The 20,521-nt window shown below is 36.9% G+C and overlaps 1 protein-coding gene and 1 long non-coding RNA gene across 7 annotated transcripts in view; one reads left to right on the top strand and one right to left on the bottom strand.

Annotated features, from left to right (window-relative positions):
* Positions 1-20,521, top strand: part of LOC147910668 (uncharacterized) — a 156,793-nt gene that overhangs the window by 31,408 nt on the left and 104,864 nt on the right. The window lies entirely within an intron of this gene.
* LOC147910667 (uncharacterized) overlaps positions 6,284-20,521 on the bottom strand; it is a 132,421-nt gene continuing 118,183 nt past the window's right edge. The window contains exon 3 of the long non-coding RNA XR_015544051.1: positions 6,284-19,215. This is a non-coding gene — a long non-coding RNA (uncharacterized LOC147910667). The remainder of the gene's footprint in view (positions 19,216-20,521) is intronic.

The following is a 20,521-nucleotide window of genomic DNA, read 5'->3' as shown; positions in this document are numbered from 1 at the left end:
AACATTAATTTATGTGTTTCTTTCCCAGCACTGTTCGTTCAATTAATAATAAAATAAAAACGTGATGTAATGCGATATTCGAACACTTTTCAGTCCGCGCGCGCGTTCATAATATATTAATTCATAATATATTAGTCTTACAGTTAGAGAGAAACATGCATTTAATACATAATAATGTGCCATTTTATATTTCATTATCTGAGATATTTTATATATTTTATTTTACTTTAAAAGCTTTTCTTGTTATTCGTAAAAGGATATTGCAGATATTTTTATTTCTGTCTTTTTATTTTCAGCGATCTCAATAGTAAGGTATCATATTGTTCATTGTATATTTTACGAAATAACTAGAAAAAAAAATTAACGACGCGCTTAACTATAGCAAGCTACGATGCGAACAGTCATTCTTTTATACCGAACAACGAGAGACAAACGGATATTTCCGAATGGCTTTGTAAATTGGGAACGTCAATCGATATCCGCGAGAATTGGCGACTCAGCGAGGTGTAATAAAATAGACACAGATCAGTGGAGCGTGCTGTGCCAATATCTCATGAAGTCGTACAGTTGTTGAATACTCACGAAAACCGTCTCATAAGATGCAATATTAAGAAATAGTCTTGATCGGGTCAATCCGTCTGCTCGTGCTGGAATTGAACCAATCGAATTCATGAGTCTACTTTCGTAGAAGATTTCATGCAGCGAAGTACTTCACCAAGTTTCGTTATTAAGTTTTCAAATTCGTAGTTGGCCAGCCCTTCATTCTCTCTTTTGCGGATTTTATCCTATTTCTTGAAGATTAGATGTGGTTGTTGAATATAATTGACATCTTGAAATCTCTCTCTCAAAATTTATCGTGAATTAAATAACAGCTTACGTGAATAAAATATATCTCGAACTTTTGCAAATAAAAATAAAGGCAATAAAAAAGTTAGAAGAGTAAATTTTTTAAAATTAGAAAATAAAAAAAGAATTGTTAAAGTTCTTCGTTCTTATATATTTTTCTACATCGCTATATGAAGACTTAGATCAATATCAAAACTTTTCATGAGAGATAGCTATCAGTTGTGTCTGAACGGATAAGAAGTTTTTATCTTCTGTGTTTGAAAACAGAAAGAGGTGAGGGAGGCAGGACTCGTGGAGAGAGTCGCCAATAGAAATTGCTCTTCTTTCATAACATTACGAAGGTACTGGAAGGATGACGAAAAAATGATCGAGAAACATGATGGAAGAACACAAATAAAGATACGTCTCAAAGATATTCAACTATCACGATGGAAATTTCAAAGTCTTTTATTCGTTGCTCTCACTGGCGCTCCATGTCAAGTCGATAAAGGATGCAGGATACACGAATCACCTCGGACAGGATCACCTCGTATCCATGAAGTAGAGTTGCAGTGAATAAAGTAGTACATCCATGAAGTAGACTCGCACGGGACGTGAACGGAAACAGCCGAATAAGACTGTGGTGAAACTAAAGGACAAATGAGAGACGAGGTGAAGTGGACGACGGTGTATCGTGGCGAACTGTGCTTTTTCTTTTAACGAGTCGGTCGAGCGGCAAAGTTCTTTTTGCGGCGATTAACTTTAGCGCGCGCGCGGCCCGTAGGGGAAACGGATTCATGTAAAATTCATTCGGAGTTGCCACCGGCAGTTCGGACGAAGTAAGAACCTGAGGAGAAAGCGAGTTTTATGAAATTTACCCTTTCATTGTGCCGCGACGAGAGGTTCGAGATACATAGTTCTTTAATGAGTCACCTTCTCCATCTCGTTTTCTCTCGAATTTTTGGGTCACCGAGCGTGATTTATAAAATTTATACTGGCTAAGCAGCAGAGATGTCATATTTAATTCGTATGGTTGTGGGAATTATTTTGAGTGAGTAGAAGAAAACGAGGCATTCTAGTAAAAATGTTATTATTCTTTTTTTTTTGCTAAATTTGTGAATATTTGGTGGAAACGAAAACGCCTAGCGTTGCGATAAAATGATTAAGATGAATTACGTAAATAAAGCAGATGATGTTACTTTTTAACTGTAAAGTTTTCTCTGTTTAATGAATTATTCTTTTAGAATCTGCTTTCTCATAGCGGTTAGCGGATGAATTTCTTGAAATCTGCTTTACCTCTATATCTTTTCTTTTATTTCCTCTTTCGCTGAAGCTTGCAATAACTTTTTAATTCGTACCACTCTTCTGACATCAGCCAGTTCCGTTTCCGTCAAGCATCGTGTTGTTTACAGAACTCTTCAGCTAGCCGTATCACCACGTTCTGCACATTCTTCGAACTTATGGCGCAAAGGGGTGCGTCAGGAGTGAGCTTTACTTCCGTCCGTGTTACTTCCGGCATTACTTCTGGGAAAGAGTTGAACGAGCGGAGAACAGTTATTGCTCGGAATTTACTACCCTTCCTTACACATAGCTGGAATTCCTTTTTCGAACGCTAAAAGAAACTGCTAGAGAGTTATAATGCAAAAGACACACTGACAAGAAAGATGAAAGATTTTTTTCGGTAAAGTTTACTTTGATTTTGTTTGTAAAATTAAAAGATGATATTAAAAAAATCAAAGATATATTCCCTCCTTAGAGAGTACGACGTCAACAATAAAAAGTCAGGCTGTAACTGTATTATAACAGGAAATCAATTAGCGAGCTCCAGCAATTAGCTTTAAATTATCGCGCAAAGCATCGCTTTAGCGGATATCGTTTTATATATTCGATTCGACAGTCGAAGGCATCTTTATGCAAATGTGCGACTTCCATTATCCTACGCATAGTGCCATCATTGGCGTAGCGTCAGTTAAGATCTCTGGCGAGATGTGCAACCACCATTTGCTCGAAATAAGGGTTGGAACCTATCGGAAGTTTAGCTCACCGCCCACGCGTTTGCGAGAGCATCGCGCGCGTGAATATTTGCCCTGGCGATGTTCGGTGCTTTCCGCGCTAATAAACCGTTCCTCTCGCTACCGTCGCTAATTACTTACTCGACGAACGAACGCCCTCTGCAGTCTGCACCATACCTCATCCATCGAAGTATGTATGCCCTATCCGTGCATCACTCCTGCAATCTCACACCCCTCTAAGCGCGAAACTACTTACTACTCCTTAGTCGTGCGAAAGGTATTCTCGGAATTTCCGCGAGATTGATGCTTCGTTACAGCAGCGAGCGCTTTATTACCGGACCAACACATACAAATAATTAACGAAAGTTACGCGTTGTATAGGTTATCTTCGTGTAATCTTAGTACATCGTTAAATGCCAACGTTTCGTGGCATGAACATTGCAGTTCACTTCATCAGGGTGAGAAAAACCTGGGTGGAGAGTACGAGACTGCTACACTTTTTTGCTTCTTGCCCTGATGAAGTAAGCTGCAATTTTCGCGAAATGCTGGCATTTAACGAAATATCAAAGCACGAAGACAATTTGTAAACTGTGTATTTCGTTATTTTTTAATAGTAATCAAATCTGCAACAAAGTATAATTTTCTATAATCTCGGGAGTCCTAATATAAAATTCAAATACAATATATATATATATATATATATATATATATATATATTTAATTTCGAAGAACATACATCCATGTGACATATATTATGTTTTCATACATGTAAGATTTTTGTTTTAATAAATAAAGACATGTATTGATTTAATATTTATTGTAAATTATTAATGCTTAATATTTAAATTATTTGAACGATGAACATTAATCGGTGCTGTAAATTTCTCAAATTCCCAAGGATTTGCAATCCCTTTCACATTAGGTACTACGCCCAGGTCGAATCAACCGAAACTCAGCAGAAACTCTCGCTCAAGTGCGACCAGGCGTCGTGGGTGAATAGAGTTAGCAAGAGAAATAGAATTAGAAGGCACGAGTGGAAGGCCTTAAATTTATGTAATTAAGAGTAGGTATTTCCAATTTGATGCGTTGCGCTCATTAACATTAAATCTAATCGGCAAACTATCTCGAGTACATCTCGGTCAATTATCATCCGTAAAATGTCAAGCGTACAAATTTGTGCGAAGCCAAGCGGCAGGCTCTTTATCGGATGTTTCAGGATCCCACTGACGTGGTTTTTGCTTTTGACAGTTCGCTTTCACAGAAGACGCTAAGAGATCGCGTCGTTCAAACTCCGCGGATTGCTTAAACTTAGAGTGGCACGAGGGAAAGACGAGTAAATCAAGAAAAAGGGGGGAAAAAACGGAAAGAGAAAAGTCGCTCAGCTGTCAATCGTGGGAACAAGTAAGTTATTAACGTTTTAAATCGCTTGAGGACTTTGTTGCGGAGAAAGGCTGTTTAAACTTGAAACGTTTAGTCCTCTTCCGCACTCGTCTCCGATGATATTGACAACGACGACGACAATGACAGTGACGACGACGGCGATGGCGGTTTCGCAGGACACCCGTGAATGACCTCGTACTCGCATCCAGTGTAGACGCTCGTCTCGTATTCCCAGAGGGTTTAATTAAGAGGGCGTGTTGTCGGTGCCTCGTCGCCGTTGATCAATAGCTCAAGGGGTACTACGTGCTGTAATCCTCTCCGTTTCGCATCCATCTATCCTGATTCCCTGTCTTCTTCGCAACCTCTTACGGTTCGATGGTAGGACGAGTTGACTCGATCTATCTAACCGACCATCTTTCTCCTGCCGAGCTGGCTTCGATTTCTGTCACTAATACTCGACGGGCTCTTTGATGTCGAGGACTGGAAGACACTGTCATCGCGTCGTCATGGATACCTATGGTACTTGAGAAGGCGGAGGAAACCTCTTAGCCTCCTTTTCGCGAGAAATTAAGCGGTCCTCTTTTACGTGATCAGGAAATCAAGTACACATTCTCATCAATAATGCGTCCTGCGTCGTACTTGTCTTGATTTCATATACTTGACGTGAATGCTCCCCTTTTAATTGAAGGATAAATCTGTCTTATTGAAAGTGCAACAAGATGGTAATACGACGTACCATCTTGAATCTCAAAGTCCATCTAATTGAAAATGGAACGAGATAATAGCTATGAAATAAGAAATCATGTATCACAATACACACTGCAAATATTTGCTTAATCAAATTATAATCTTTAATAAAAATTTGATGAAATTTAAATTTTTTAATTCTAATTTATGAATGAAAATCAAGCAAATTTGACAAAAATATTACATTAGATTTACTTTGCAACATTTATTTTAGCGCAGAAATTATCGCCAAATATTTATAAATTGATAAACAAGATAAATGTGTTTTATCGATACGAGAAATCGGAATATTTTATGCAGGGATTTTTGCATAACGTCTGTATTAGCGGTAAAGCTAATAAACCACGGATAGTTCTTCTTTTCACCCATTTTAATGGCGTTTTATATTGGGATTGGCAGCCCGAAGCCAATATCGGTACCGATATCCTTCGCCAGTATCGAATATTTGAGAGTGTTGTTTTAACAGAACGGCTTCGGCGAATATCCTCTTACATTTCCTATATAAAGCGATGAATGAGATGAAAAGTATCACGTATGTGCTCTATTATTCAAGCGGCATTGTTGGAATAATTCTTATTTATGTAACATGACATAGCAAATGAATATCCTTAGGAATTAACAAATAAATTCATTGATTTATGTATAAGTAACATTTCGTGCCAATAATGTAAATATGCGAAGCTTTGATAAAATTGTACGTGTGAATTCAAGGAAGGAATGTGAGGGATATAAGGGATTCCACACGGAATTATGGAATTTATTATGATAATACACACTGATGGTAACTTCGCCTCTCCTCATATAGGATTAAACTACGCGACAAGCGATTTCTGCGTTACACCGCTTAACATGCAAATTCAATTTTAACAAATTTATCCTAAACCGAGTGATGCGGCGCCCCCGACCAAAGTAATCTATTTACAAAGTTTTGAACCGGTCCTGTACTTGAGACTCAATTAATAACGGAATTAATGCACCGCCTCAGTATAAAGCGCATTTATGAAACAATGATGCTTAAAGCGGTACAGATTACGCTAAAAAGTTGCATGTTCAACTTTTTCTGGATTATAGTCTAACAAGTTTAATTTGTAATCTATATACATACACACATATATATATATATATATATATATATATATATATATATATATTAGATACATTAATCCATGACAGTGACATATTTTTTGTTACGTTAAAAGAACATATGGATCCTTGAGATCCATTAAAGTTTTTTGTTAATAATTTTATTTTCTAGTAAAATTTTTTCAAGTTTAATTATATATTCTTATAATCTATAGTAAGATCATTATATAGGGCTGTATTTAAAAAATACTAATAAAATGTTATTGATAGACTTTATCGATTCTAATATTTGTTAGACAAAAACACGCATTGATACTTTTTTAAATTATTCGTAGAATCTTTTACCAAGACCCATATGTTCTGTTACAAATCTAAGAAATGTAAAATATATTTTAGACATTAGACTCATGAATATCTATTTAATTTGTGAATGATTACAATGGATAAAACTCTTTTAAAAAGAATTTTTCTTCATATAAGTATCAATCAAGTTGTTTCGGGAAAAAGGCGAATGAATTCTGGCAACAGTGCTAGATGCGCAGTCTATAGTGTAATTTTATAAATTGTTGGACCAGCAGATTGTAAGGTGCTGAATCATTTAACCACTGTTGGCGCGCCGCGACGGTTAAGCGTGAAAAACGCTCTCGCAGCGAACCTCCTGAAGCGCTGCTAATCCCGCTTCTGGAATTCCTAGTATCAAAACTCATCCTTGAATTCGGGATTAGTACAGTACGCAAACGGTAGAAGCGACAGTTTTGTATGTTGCTTGAGTTGAACGGTAGCTTACATGAGCAGCAAAGCGCTACTAAATAATTTGTGAGGACAGTGAAATGGAACATGGAATTTACAGAATTAACTTTTAAGCTAAAATTCGTACATATAACTAACGCCACTTACATATTTTCCATACGCAGATATACAGTCGAGAAACAACATGTATCTGTAAAAATCGCTGACTACTTGTAGAGGAAGGTCGCTGATGTATCATTGTTTTTGGAAAAATAAAACTTTAGAAACATAACTACAAATCAAGAAATGTCGTCTATTAAATGATACAGCAGTTTTTACAATATTATTGACAATAATTAACTTTTCTGTATGATAAGCAGAAATGAGTGTCTGACATGAGCCTCAAAATTGACACAGTAGGCAGTAATGCTACATATTTTTATGTATTTTTTTCCCCCTCCCATAGAAATCTTTTTTTTTTTGTCAAATCTTTCCTAGACGAGAATCCTACTTTAATATATCTAGCAGAAGAGTGACAAAAAAATAGATAAAATCTTTCCTTCTTCGTTGATTAAGTCACTATAATGCGATTCGAGTTTCCGCGGATGTCAGGAAAAATACCTATCGTGATGCAAATTGCATGCAAACGGTTAAGCAGTCGCGTTGTTCGGTGGATGATCATCGATTTTCAGAAAAGCAGTCGTGTCTGACAAACAACAGAAAAAGATAGATAATAGATGCGACAGATTCAGAGAAGCACTGCAGAGAATGACATGAAGAAGAGAAAAGAGGATGAAGCGCAAAAGAGAACCAGAGGGAATAATATCGGTGAGAGAATGGTGACACGAGAGAGAGAGAGAGAGAGAGAGAGAGAGAGAGAGAGAGGAGGAGGAGGAGGAGGAGGAGGAGGAGGAAGAGAAAGAGAACTGTCGAAATAATATATACAAAGCCATAAATCGAAGGTGTGCTGCCGACGCAGCAACAATGTTACCGACTATGCAGGACAGAAGATGAAAACGCCAGTTCTACCGTTCGCACTCAGACGCGTTATCCCGGTAACATAACGTGCCCTAACTGTGTGTGCGCGCGCGTTTACATGGGTTGAATGTGAACGAACAGAAGATAGAGATATTAATCCCACAAGTAACTCACCGCGCAGTAAACCTCGGCAAGTGCGGCGTGTGTACCGGGTGTCCCGCTAAAACGAGACACCACCCGGATGCCACTGATTTACGTCCGAAGTCGCCGCGAAGTTCGCGAAGCCGTGGCACGAGTTTACCGGGCTTTTTGGCACGTTCGTGCCCCCTCCCCCTCCTGACTAATTGCCGAGATCCTCGACGTGGTGCCGCTAATTCGGCGCTTATCAAGACTGGCACGTTTAAGGGATATTCCACCTGCACTTTTGGCTGCAACGACTCTTGGACACTCACGCCGGCAACTCCGTTATTAAGTATGCTCTCGAAGCGTAATATTGGGGAGTAATGAGAAACCTTGAAATTGATGTTTTACTCGGATTTTTAATTAAAAACATTGCTTGTCTCTTTATTTTACAGTCACAGGAAGATAGCGGAGGATATCTAATATTTCTATTTTTTTGTCTCTTGAGAAATCTTAACGGATATTAAATTTTTTCAATTTATCGAAAGGAATAAGTAATATCAGAAGAAGGAAAAAGAGCGAAGGCTGCAGAATTATAATTAGCCGCGGCAAATGTCGCCGATTTTCACGGATGAACTGTTGATAAAACGTAGTATTGTATTTAACAGCAAATTTCTTGAACAAAAAGTGTTTCTTGAATTTTTTTTCTGTCGTCGGTACCTTGTTCGCGAGATAATAACTTATTCCGAATAGCAGAACTCGCGGGTCGTATAATAGCTCACAGACGGTTAACCGTGAAATTAATTTCTTGGCAATGTCTCTTTTTGCCATGCTCGCTGTCGAGCCGGCAACCGGGTCGTGCTGTTTTCCATTTTTCCCTCGCTCTGGCGCCTCACCACTCTCGAAAGCACGTGACAAATGAATTGGACGTAATCCGAATGCCCATTGTTTCGCTTTAACGATGGTCTTGCCGACCGGGTGCGTTACGTCGTCGTACCGAACACATGGAAGACCGATGCCTTTTAAACGTGATACCTCGGCCTGTTAGAGGCAGACGCAAACAGAACAAACTGGCAGAGTTCACGACAAAAGCGATGCAGTCTTCTCCGATTTCGAGGAATTTGCCTAATTTATTCTTACATTCCTCTCAATTTTACAACACGATTCTCTCGTATTTGTAAAGCGACGCTGCGGGGATCAAATTCAGTTCTTATAAAATATTCTTCGAGCAATTTATGACCATCTAACAAACAATAATGATATTTGTATTATCTTTTTTCTGAATTAAAACATTTATGAAAGAGATTTACGTATCTATTCTGTTCTCTGTATTCAATGCCGTTGTATGATATCGAATGTTAATTAATAATTTCAACAGCTATAAAGACGTATTCAAAGCGTATGTGATGTGAAACAAAATTTTTAATAAACAAATATGAGGAACAGAATTGAAGAAATTAAATTCAATGTGCAGACAATGGCACGTCGATACATGATAATAAATGAACATTTGTTCCTCGCGATCTGCTCGCGCGTCGACGGTATGCAATTTCGATGAGCACACCAATTCGCGCCGCGAAAGTTGTTTACGATCACGCGCCGAAAAATACTGGGACGCCAGTGGGTTTTCGCACAAAAATAAAATATTTTTCGCGGACGTGGCCGGCCAAACCTGCCGATGTGTCGGATTTATTGGTTTCCACCCCCGACTCTTGTAGATTCTACTATAGTGGGCGCAATTGTGCCGATATTGTCTCGCTGCGTTTCATTGGAATTTGTTAAAGTATTGCACTTCGTTGAAATAATAAGCTTGATAAACCGACAAAGCTTTCCAATGCTCGTTTCATCACTGTATCGCGGTTAATAAATTGGAAAGTATTTGCCTGATCCTACAGAAAAAAGACTATTGCTAAAGTATCTAAAAATTTAGTTAGATACAAATCGGAAAGTAATTTTGTTGAACCTTTAAAATATAATTGTATAGGAAACTTAAGCATAATGAGCAATGCTGCAAACAGTTTCGACGTTCTAGCAATTTAAACGTCCTGCATAACTATTTTGATAGTTCAACAAAATTATTATCAGATCTATGTATATTATATTAAGGTTGCACGGGGGGGGGGAGAACAATTTTATTGAAATATTAAAAAATTTAGATAGATCTGATAATGACTTTGAGACCATCAAATTATGTGGAATGCTAAGCGCCGATAACAATGTTGCAAAGGATTTTAACATTCTAGCAACCAGTTTGAATGTCATACATAATTATTTCGATGCTCAAAATAGAATTATTTTTTATTTGTATTTAGCTAAATTTTTAGACATTTTAGCAAAATCGTCCTTTCTGTGTAATTTTACCTGAAATTATATCAACGTATATTACGTACAACGATTAAAGTTTCTCGCTATTGAAACTCATCTTGACATCGTCGAAGCAGAAGTGAAAACGTAGGAAAAGCTTGAGACGAGGTCGAATTAATCAGCATCATTATCCGTTTTGCATATCGTCACTATTCAAGGTTCCATGGAAATGTACGTGTCTCAACTGCGCTTCTAGTCCTCGAAATCATACCCTTAACCACTGCTCCGGAAGATTTTATGGTGATGGACGACTTCCCGTGCCGAGAAGCTTGGTGGACACCCCTTCATTAAACGCATGTTGCGAAAGCCATCGGAGGGGCGAATCCATTGGGTAGTGATTTTCTCGGTATGATTACACATCTAGCCAGTTGTACCAGGCACCAGATCTTCCAGGCAGCCGTGCAGTCGCACGTTTCCTCCCCCGTCCGTCAGCCCTGTTTGATCGATATCATTTTTTACGCGACTTAAATCCTTCTTTTTTTAGACTTAACGAGCCCCAGGACGACGTAACTTTCTCTCATGCAAATTGCCGGTCCGCCTGAAGCATTAGTCGGAATAAAAAGAGTGCGGAATAAAAAGAGTTCCACAGGGAATGCCATCTAATATCTCCGTTAACATTATTATAGTTCTCTGATTGACGGCAATTCCACGATCTACTAACATTATTATCGTCACCCTAACGTTTCACTTCGACCGCCTACGGTGCTTGCCGATGGGAAACGCTGATTAGATTCGATCTGCCATTATTAATCGATATTCGAAGAAGGAAGCAGGAGAGGTACAGGATCATTAATTCGATATATCTTTTATTATAATATTTGTTTAATCCAAAAATCAAATATCGCAGTTTTAATTACTCGATTCTTTAATTACAAGTCCGATTTTAAAAACGTGATTTTTTTTAAACTGCTGTTAATTTGAAGTAGGATCTTTCCTTAGTTTTCTTGCTTTCTCCTCCTTCCAACCATTATGGATATAACATCACGGAGGCAAATACGGTGCTTTTACACATATCCCCTCCATCCCTTTCTAGAGCCTCCAAAACCCTGCACCATTCATTCGCACTCTTTCAGACCGTGACGCTCGTGTAAAGATAAGGGTGCTAGACTTTGATAACGAGCTGTCTCACGCACAAAGAGTCTGAAAGCTCTATGAATAAGGCCGACATTGTCAGTGACATTCCGTCGTCATTCCGTATACATCTCTTAATAAGGGCTCGCCTTGTACATAAATTAGTTAAATTTGAATTAATCGAACTATGTTTCTAATCATAAATGATCAAAAAGTAGATTGATTAATTTTTATGATTATCTCTTCGTGCTTCCATTAGTTTTGTGATAATTTTTTCATGAAATCAATAATATTACGACGACACTTTTCGGATAATAGTCTGCGCGATGGTGCAGCGGTGATATTACATCTTGTTGGACATGCGTCAAGAATCAAAGCAAATGATCATATTTAAATAATTTAACGACTTTTACAATATTTTGCAGCGTTCATTTCCAATATGAATGTTTAATAACGAGAAAATACTGAAAATGTGTGTTTGAAAGCTTTGAAGCTGAACTTCAACTAAAGCTGATCAAATTCGAATAAAATTTTTCTCTTCCAATGTTGATTTTTCAGATTTAAAACAAATGATTTCGCGCATTGACGGTAATTACATTGAATATTAGTATGAATGAAACTATAATAAACTTACTAAAATTACATTTAGTTATACATATTCTTCTCGTATTAATAGATAATAAAACGTTACATGCGAAAAATATCAACGATATTTTCATGTTTGAGAATATCTAATTACCTTGCTCTTATCGCGCATTATTTTTTCCAGTCGAACGCTTTCTTCGCTATGATAAAAAATAATCCGATCCGGAGATTGCTATAAGCCGGTTAGTAAAGCCTGCGCTGTGACGCTTTGCGCAAAATCACGTTTCTCTCTGTATAGTGAAAATATTATTGATAAAAAAGAGATAGGAATTGACGATTGACACGTACACCCCCAGCGGGAAAAACTAAACGTCTGTCGGATTGCCGATTTTTATGTACACAAATTTGACTTGTTGATTTTGTTCATAAAATGTACATGTACGATATTCACACAGTCATGTAGATACATTCAAACCCGTCGGCGTTCTATTTTATTGATGTATTGTGTTGATTATTGCTAAATGATTTAACATACAGATTTTTAACGACTCGATTTATACAATATATAATAACTGCCGATCGATTTCTCAACGTTTTTAATGTCTCATTTTCTTAATTATTTGCTGATAATTATTTGCTGATGATTAGTAATTGCTGCGAGTAAAGATTATTAGTGTCAGTATGCACACGTTATAATATTGCATTTATATTAGAGAAAAAGATGGTAATGTAAGTCTCTGCTCTATTAATGTAAACTCCATTTAAAATTCTGTAATAATCAATACAAACTCTTGTAAAACATTTTTATCTTGTTCTTAAATAGATGATGAAGTTGTGAAATAATTACTGTCACGACTGGAGCAAAAGTATTATTCATGGAAAAGTGTATTCATGGAAAAAAAATTCTGAATCTAATAATATCTTAATTTTCAAAATTCGTTCAAAATTTTTTATGAATTCGAGCTATTTAGACTTCATGAGAATAGATCTAAAGAAATCAAATTCTATAAAAATATAAAGGGAGTCTATTTTACCGTCATATTCAGATATAATTACATAATAGTGTTTGCTAATATCTACTAGATATATATATTGACATAAATGTTTTATGTGTCTGAATCTGTATATTCGAATTGGAGTATTTGTATCTAGAAAAAGTACAATGAATCCTTCAGATGAATTGCTTTTAGATGCATTTTAGATTCATTTTTACATACTTTTTGTCCGTAATGGAAAAAAGTATGTTTTTTTGATCTGATTATTACTGTCATAATGGCAGATAACCAATTCTTTAAATTTTTGAAAGATCAAAATCACGTAGAAAAAAACAACTGATGGTGTTACCGATATAAAGGTTCTCTCTTATTTGTCAAGCAAAATGACGTTCCATCAAACATATTTTTCTCATATGAAAAATGTATTTTAAAAATTTAACACAATTCTATCTTCATCAGTACCGGTTGAACGGTTATTCAGCACTGGTAGTCAAATTTTAATACCGCAACGAAATAGATTGGGTAATGGTATTTGGAAGCATTTTTAATATATAACAGTAATAATAAATAAAATGGAAGTTGTAATATTGTATAAATAAACAATTTTAGTAAAATATTTATTTAATACATTTTGTGCATATTAATATAGTAAAAATAATTTAAAAGTACGTCAGTATTTGTATATATATATATACATTTTAATTTGTGTATCTGTATCTAAATATAGTTTTTCACATGTACATATATCCGTATATTGAGATATATTTTAAAAGTGTTTTATCCATCACTGATCACATCATAATCTTTTAACAAATTTTATCCTTTGCGATATCGTTGATACTAGAACATATTTAAAAAAGAAAAAAATTATATAAAAAAAAAACATTGAAATCCCATATTATCATCTTTTCCTCTAAAGATCATATAGTAATACTTATAGGATTTTTAAGAAGAGCTATAAAAGAAAGACTATTTTGACTTCCAAGACAATGACTAGGACGTGATAGTTCTTTTGACCAGAAGCTATGTGTAACTTCGATACTATTTACGATACCAATGGCAGTAAACGAGACCCGCACCATGCTATAAAAATCCCAGGCCACGCGATTACGACCATTTTCTTTATTTCTCCTCTTTTACCACGAGCGATGTGGTCGTAATGCATCGTACAAAATATCCCATGACGTTGAACACGGCTCATTTGTGCAGCATCTTCTACCGGTGTTATCAAGCAAATCACCTTCCTCCCCGCTGTCTTTGGATAATCTACGAGCTACATTGGCATCGCGAAAAGCGATTTAATTTCCTCGAAGCATGGAAAAACTTCATAAACGCTATCATGATTTCCGAACTTATTACGTTGTTAAAGAAAAATTAAAGTTATAAGAATTAGATATTATAAAAATTTCATAAAATTACTAAAAACTTTTAGTATAATTACAAGACGAATTTACAATTTTACATTACATGCATTTTCCAAAGAAGAGTTTCAAGTAAAATATGTAGAAAAAATAGTAGACGTTTCGTGAGATATTAAAATTATTCAAAGATTTAATGTCGAAGAAAGTAAAAGACTTGATTCACGACGTATTATAAAAGTATTTGTAAAGCCATTTAATTATGATGTAGTAAGATAGTTCAAATAAAATCTCACGAAACAGACACTTTTTAGAAAGACTAAAGCTATGTTAATCTCGAGCATCTTATTCTCGAAAGATGATTCTTGTCGCGTAAATGACGAAAGACTGTAATCAAAGCGTAAGTACGTAATGATAAAAGCGTTGCACATCCGAGGCGCATGTTGAAACGAGCTCGATAGAGACTCGCAGCCGGAAGGGATAAAATGCGGCGAACGAGTAATCTTACGGCGCGACGTGCTTCTTAAAGGGAAGGAGCTATTAGCGAGTGGCTCATCCTAGTTTAGGAGGCAGCGGCGACGTCCGTTTCTTGGGACGAAGTGCCTGAACTTTGACGAGCGTCCGCAAGATATTAAACCGAAACCAAACTAACTTCCTCGTCCGCCCTTCCATCTCCGCTTGAGCGCGCGGCGTAGTTCGTCGGCTAGTTAATTACTTAGGTTCCAGACATGGGAGATGGAGATTCTAAGGGATTTCTCCGCGTTACACATAATGTCGAATAGCGCTTCGTGCGACTATCTCGCTACCGAAGGAAGCAGTTCCATGCCCGAAAGCTCGAGGAAATGAAATCTATTCGAATGGACTACGCGACAGGCTATAACTATCCAACCAGCACTTCCTTTAGCATTTATCGTGAGGCTTCCACTTCTTCGTAGGGGCATGCAAGAGTCCATCCACTCTTCTTCTTTATCCTTGCCAGCCCCGGCCGCTTCTCAGCAATTTCGCGCAAAAGCTTGGAAACTTCGCGGCACTTTGTGCTCCATTGTTTGACTTGTGCTCTAACTATCCGTTCCTAGAATCAACCTAATATTTTACTTCAGAGAACGAACGGCCCGTCTCGTATGATGGAGAGCTATTGGAAAGTACTTGTACCCAATTGACCCTCTCTCTTTCCCCAACCATTTCTTATGAACTTACCTGCACTGTCTTTTTCTTTATCTTTTTTTCTCGTTTTTCTCTTACCTGCATGCCCCTCTTCGCTCTAGCTGACGAGAATACTGCTCGTATTGCTGCACTCGCAGAAACCACATCTCTTGTTCGAGAGCTGTGGATCTTCGATTTAAAAAGTTTCGACCAGCTTGAGGTGGTTCAGCGAGGTTTCACTATTACTTTCTTGCGTCGATAATACCCAAAGTAATCAGACTACAATTGCTCCTATCTCTTGCGGATGGTGGATCTTATCTCACTATAACTTACACTAACAATTCGCTCCTATTACGGACAAAGAAATACATTCTTGCGCAAGATAACAATTTCTCGATGATTAACGACCGAGTCTCCTGTAAAGAATTTTATTTTCATGGGCGTAATAAAAAAAATTCACGCGGTTGTAATGCCGACGAGGTACTTTCGTCGAATGCAGCCGCGTTGAAAAATCGACGAGGTAAAATCGCATAACTTTCTGCTCGCGCTTCGCACCGAATGCGGCTTACTTGCTGTTACTCACCGCTTAAATCCATTAGCGCGTCGAAATCCCGTCGCGGATAAAACCCTAACGTTAGAAATAAAACGGTAGAAAGACGGAAAGAGACAGAGACAGAGAGAAAGAGAGAGAAAGAGAGAGCACGCTTTGGAAATGGTCCCACCGATTATACCGTCGTTTCTGGAAACGTCTCGGCAGCCTCATTCCAATAGTGCTGCTCTTCCATTCGAACGGAATCTTGTCATTCTGAAGCGACGATTGCCGCGTCAAACTTCGAGCGGCTCTCTTCAACGTCCTATCTGGAACACTTTCCTCTCGATCCGGACCAACTTCCTACAGTGCGAATTCCATATGATGGGATGAGGCGGGGCCGCGCGACGACGATGTCTAAAGAACTTCGAAGGCGTTGAATCGATTAAATGGCATTCCGAACTACGAAACTTTTCTCTCCCGCGAATTCATAGCTCACTCGGCATTTTGCCCGGATTATGTCAAGGCTGCTAGAGATCACCCGAGATTTGTCCCGCCGCAATATCGTCCTTTCTTTCGCCGTTTCCTCAGCAGCGTATACGCACCCAGAAATTTTATTGACCTCATCGTCCAAATATTAAAAGTATGAATCACCAAAGTACTAATAAAAGTACCAATCATCCATCTGTTTAAAGCGTAATTATTAATTTATTTACTTTGAACGAAATTTAGCATTAAGTCTCAAATCCTGCATACGTAATAAATCTATTAACTCTACTTGCAATAATTAACACGGCAATTAATAATTATTGTTCTGTCATAATTAATTATTGATTCTTGAATTTATAATATTCATTAAATTCACGCGCTTGAATTAACGTCTTTCTTGCCGTCCTTAAATATGTGTAATAATACATTGTCGTTGTCTGTAGTTGTAACAACTGAAAGGGAGTTAAATCTCGCGATAAGAAGCGCCCATTCATAATATATCCTGTAGAGTGTAGAAAATACTGGTCGATTCTTCTGGTAAGATTTCTCTAAGAAAAGAAACACCTTGCTGAAAGGATAGTTAATTTCCTTGCGAATCCTGATTTCGTCTCGTTCGAGAAGGGCTAAGAGCTGCCACCCTAAGGGAATCTCCCGACGCAATTCCACGGGGATCGGATATACGAGGAAGTCAGACAAAAAGTCAGCTGCCCCTTGTCGATGCTGATAGATTCCTGATGTGCTCCCAGGATAGAAGTTTTTGTAACGTTCACTCGAAACCTCTCGCATCGAGGTCGTCGGGACGGAAGAGATAAGAAGTCAATGTATATAGCGAGACGCATGGCGGCCAAAAATTATGTTCGAGATGGAAAAGTCGGCAAAGGATACCCATTCAATGGCTGCTTCTTTTTATCGATCGTTTTATACCTTAGCGTGCCGTATGGTAGCGATAAAAGTGACGTACACTGCCGTTTATGGAAGTTCGGACACCGCATAAATTTTATCGAATAGTCATAAAAAATTAGAACATTATAAAATAGCAATTGTGTTATTTTTTTATATATTTTAAAGTATTTATACACATATTAATACCAATTGCAGAACTTCATAAATTATTTTTATATGTCTAATACATTATTTCTTTCATAGAACTTTGATTATCGATAAATTTACTTAGAGAACACGAAACGTGAGGTATAGTATGTTGTCAGTTCACTTGATAATATGTTGTTTTATAAATTATTTTTAATTTTATACGCCAAATTTTTTAAATTTATTGATTATGTTGATCTATGTTCTGCGAAATAAAAATAATACATTTTTATATAAAATTAAAAATAATTTATAAAACTTTTGCAATTGGTGTTACATATTAGTATGTGTACCATAAAATATATATATAAAAAAACATAATTGCTGTTTCATGCTTCAATTTTTTACACCATTATATGAGATAAAATTTATGCGGGTATCTGAACTTCTGAATGAGTAGTAGTGTATATATAGTAGTTAGATACAATCTATTGTATTATTTTATCTATATAATAGCCGCTATTTCCTCCATGTATACGCGCTCGCGAGAAACTTTATTAATCTCGTTTGAATATCAAAAGTACGAACGGTCAGCTAAGTGACCGAAATACCATCTCATCGATCCATTTAAAGCAGGAGTGGCCAATCCACGGCAGACGTGCCACTAGTGGCACGCGCTGTCAGAGAAAAATTTAAAAAACCAAAAATGACACAGCAAAATAGCAACCATACTTCACTAAAATCTATTTTTTACACTTTCGCTCTTTGGTTGCATTTTGTTCATTTTTGTGCTAAAGGCATTAAATTAATATTTCATTGTTGCGCTTCTGTCATATAACAAAGATTTTTATCACATGACAAAAAGTACATTGATTGACTATTGGATAATTTTCTGAAGAATTTTATCCGATAGCGCAAAGAACAAAATGCTTTAAGCGCAAAAATAAACAAAACACATGCAATCCTAATAATATATATAATTTTTATTTAAATTGGTCTGTAATAATTTACTTTTTAAAAAACAATACAGTAAAAGAAATAAACTTTATTAAAGAAGAAGCTTGCTTTCAATAGAAGAAAAAAAAGTATAAGTAAGATGTCGATCTTTTCCTTTAATTCTGTAGTACACCAAAGATTTCAGACTTCCATAATGTCAAAAAGAAAATTAGCCACCTTTAATTTAAAGAGTATCTAAATAATAATTAATTTATCTCTAAATCCTTATAACTAAATCTCATATTACGCATATATAGTAAAATTTATTAATTACAAGATATATAGGACACATAAGAATCAACGTAATTAAGTATAAATGTAAAAACTATAATATGATATTATATATTAAATGTATAAAAAAATTCTATAAATTACATGTTTCGATTCTTCCAAGATATACATCTTTGTATTGTCTTTTAAAAAACTCCTGTAAAAGAATTATTTGTTATTTGATTTATTAATTACATTTTCAATAATAATATACATTTTTTCTCTCTATCCTTTCCTTGTATTGTATATCAGCTCGTATATTATAATTATGGTAGATAATTCATTAGCTACTTTGGAAGGACATAGATTAGTTCGAGGTTATCTCCGCGAAACATTTCTCATCTCCGCCAACGCGGTCGTGATGATCTAACTCTTGATTTCTCGTATGTATCACGTGTTGTAGCTCATTCGATTAATGATCCTCACGTTACTGCGGTAAACCATAATTCCTTCACCTTGTCCTCGTAACCGGATAATGTTTCCGTTTTCAAGCAATAGGGAGTTCCGTAGAGCTGTAATGTAAAAATTCACAGTCCAAGTAGATTATCATCGATCGAACAAATGGATTTATGAGTTCGATTGTTACCGATCACCCTGGTGCTATAGTTTATTGATATATCCTATGGTAATGAGTATGCATAAAAGTTTGGAATTATTCGAAATGGTTACAATACCCACCGCCAAGGTAATCCCATAAAAGAGACTTAAAGCTCGAGTGGATCATGTTTCGTTGTACGAAACACGTACTTTTCCGAGCCAAATTGGCTTAGCTCTTCAGTGGCGATTTCTCTGCGTGTCACACGGTTTTGTAAGAAAACCATTGTATAATATCTAAACTTTGAAGTTCATCAAGCTCAATTTATAGCATATTGACAATGTGATATCGTGCACAGGTTTATTACTATAAAAATTATTATGCGTATGTATATATTGTGAGTATGAGTTACACGGGACTTGTAAAAAATCTATTTTCGAGAGGCGAGTGATGCTTGACACAACTCAGCTCATATCACTGAAAAAAAATCGGTTAAATCTTTTTTATAATACTTTCGCTGTTTAGCTATCTTCTTTTTCTATTTCTCGAAATTTCTCAAAAAAATTCGCATAATTATTCATTCGCAGTCGTTTATTTCTTAATATTTCCCGACTGTACTCTTAAGAGTGTATTTGCCATAGAAGACCCGCGATAAGCACAGCTAGACTATTAAGTGAAATTAAGAATCGCAGGCGTCGTGCTCGGCGCGTAACTAAGACATCGAGTTTACCCGGACTTGGTTCACCATCGCCGAGCATCGTTGATTCTTAATACGCGCCACAGTGCCCATTGTCGCCATTTTCCTGGCGATTAACCCGCAGGCCAGTCTCGCTTTCATACAAATTCCCTCGTCTCCGCAGCCCGGGCTATTTTTCTCGCCTAATGTACGCTCGCATTAGCGTCACGAAGTCGCTCTTTACGAGAGGGAAAATTATAATTTCCCTGGGAAAAGTCGGCGCTGAATTTACTACCTCGTGATAGTCGCGCTCACCCTACAGAAAATTCCGTCGTGCGCCACCCTTTTTCCTGCGCGACCTGCTTCTGCTTCTCCCTCTCTTCCTTCTCCTATTCTCGTATTCACTTGCCCCAATCCACCTTGTACACCCGTGTCCCTATTCTCATTTATATCTACGAGCATTTCCCGCCTCCGTCACATTTTCTTGATTGCGCGGGTCGCGGATATCTTCGATAAAGCATGGGTGTGCCGAGGGGCGTGACCACGAAATTATTTCTGTACATATCGCACCCGGTGCAACCGTTTTTCTCGGAAATGCCGATAAATT

This window comes from Acromyrmex echinatior, chromosome 2 (genome assembly GCF_024713525.1).
Source record: "Acromyrmex echinatior isolate Ae372 chromosome 2, ASM2471352v2, whole genome shotgun sequence".
Taxonomy (NCBI): domain Eukaryota; kingdom Metazoa; phylum Arthropoda; class Insecta; order Hymenoptera; family Formicidae; genus Acromyrmex; species Acromyrmex echinatior.
Note: the sequence above shows the minus strand (reverse complement) of the source record. Positions and strands in the feature narration are given on the sequence as shown.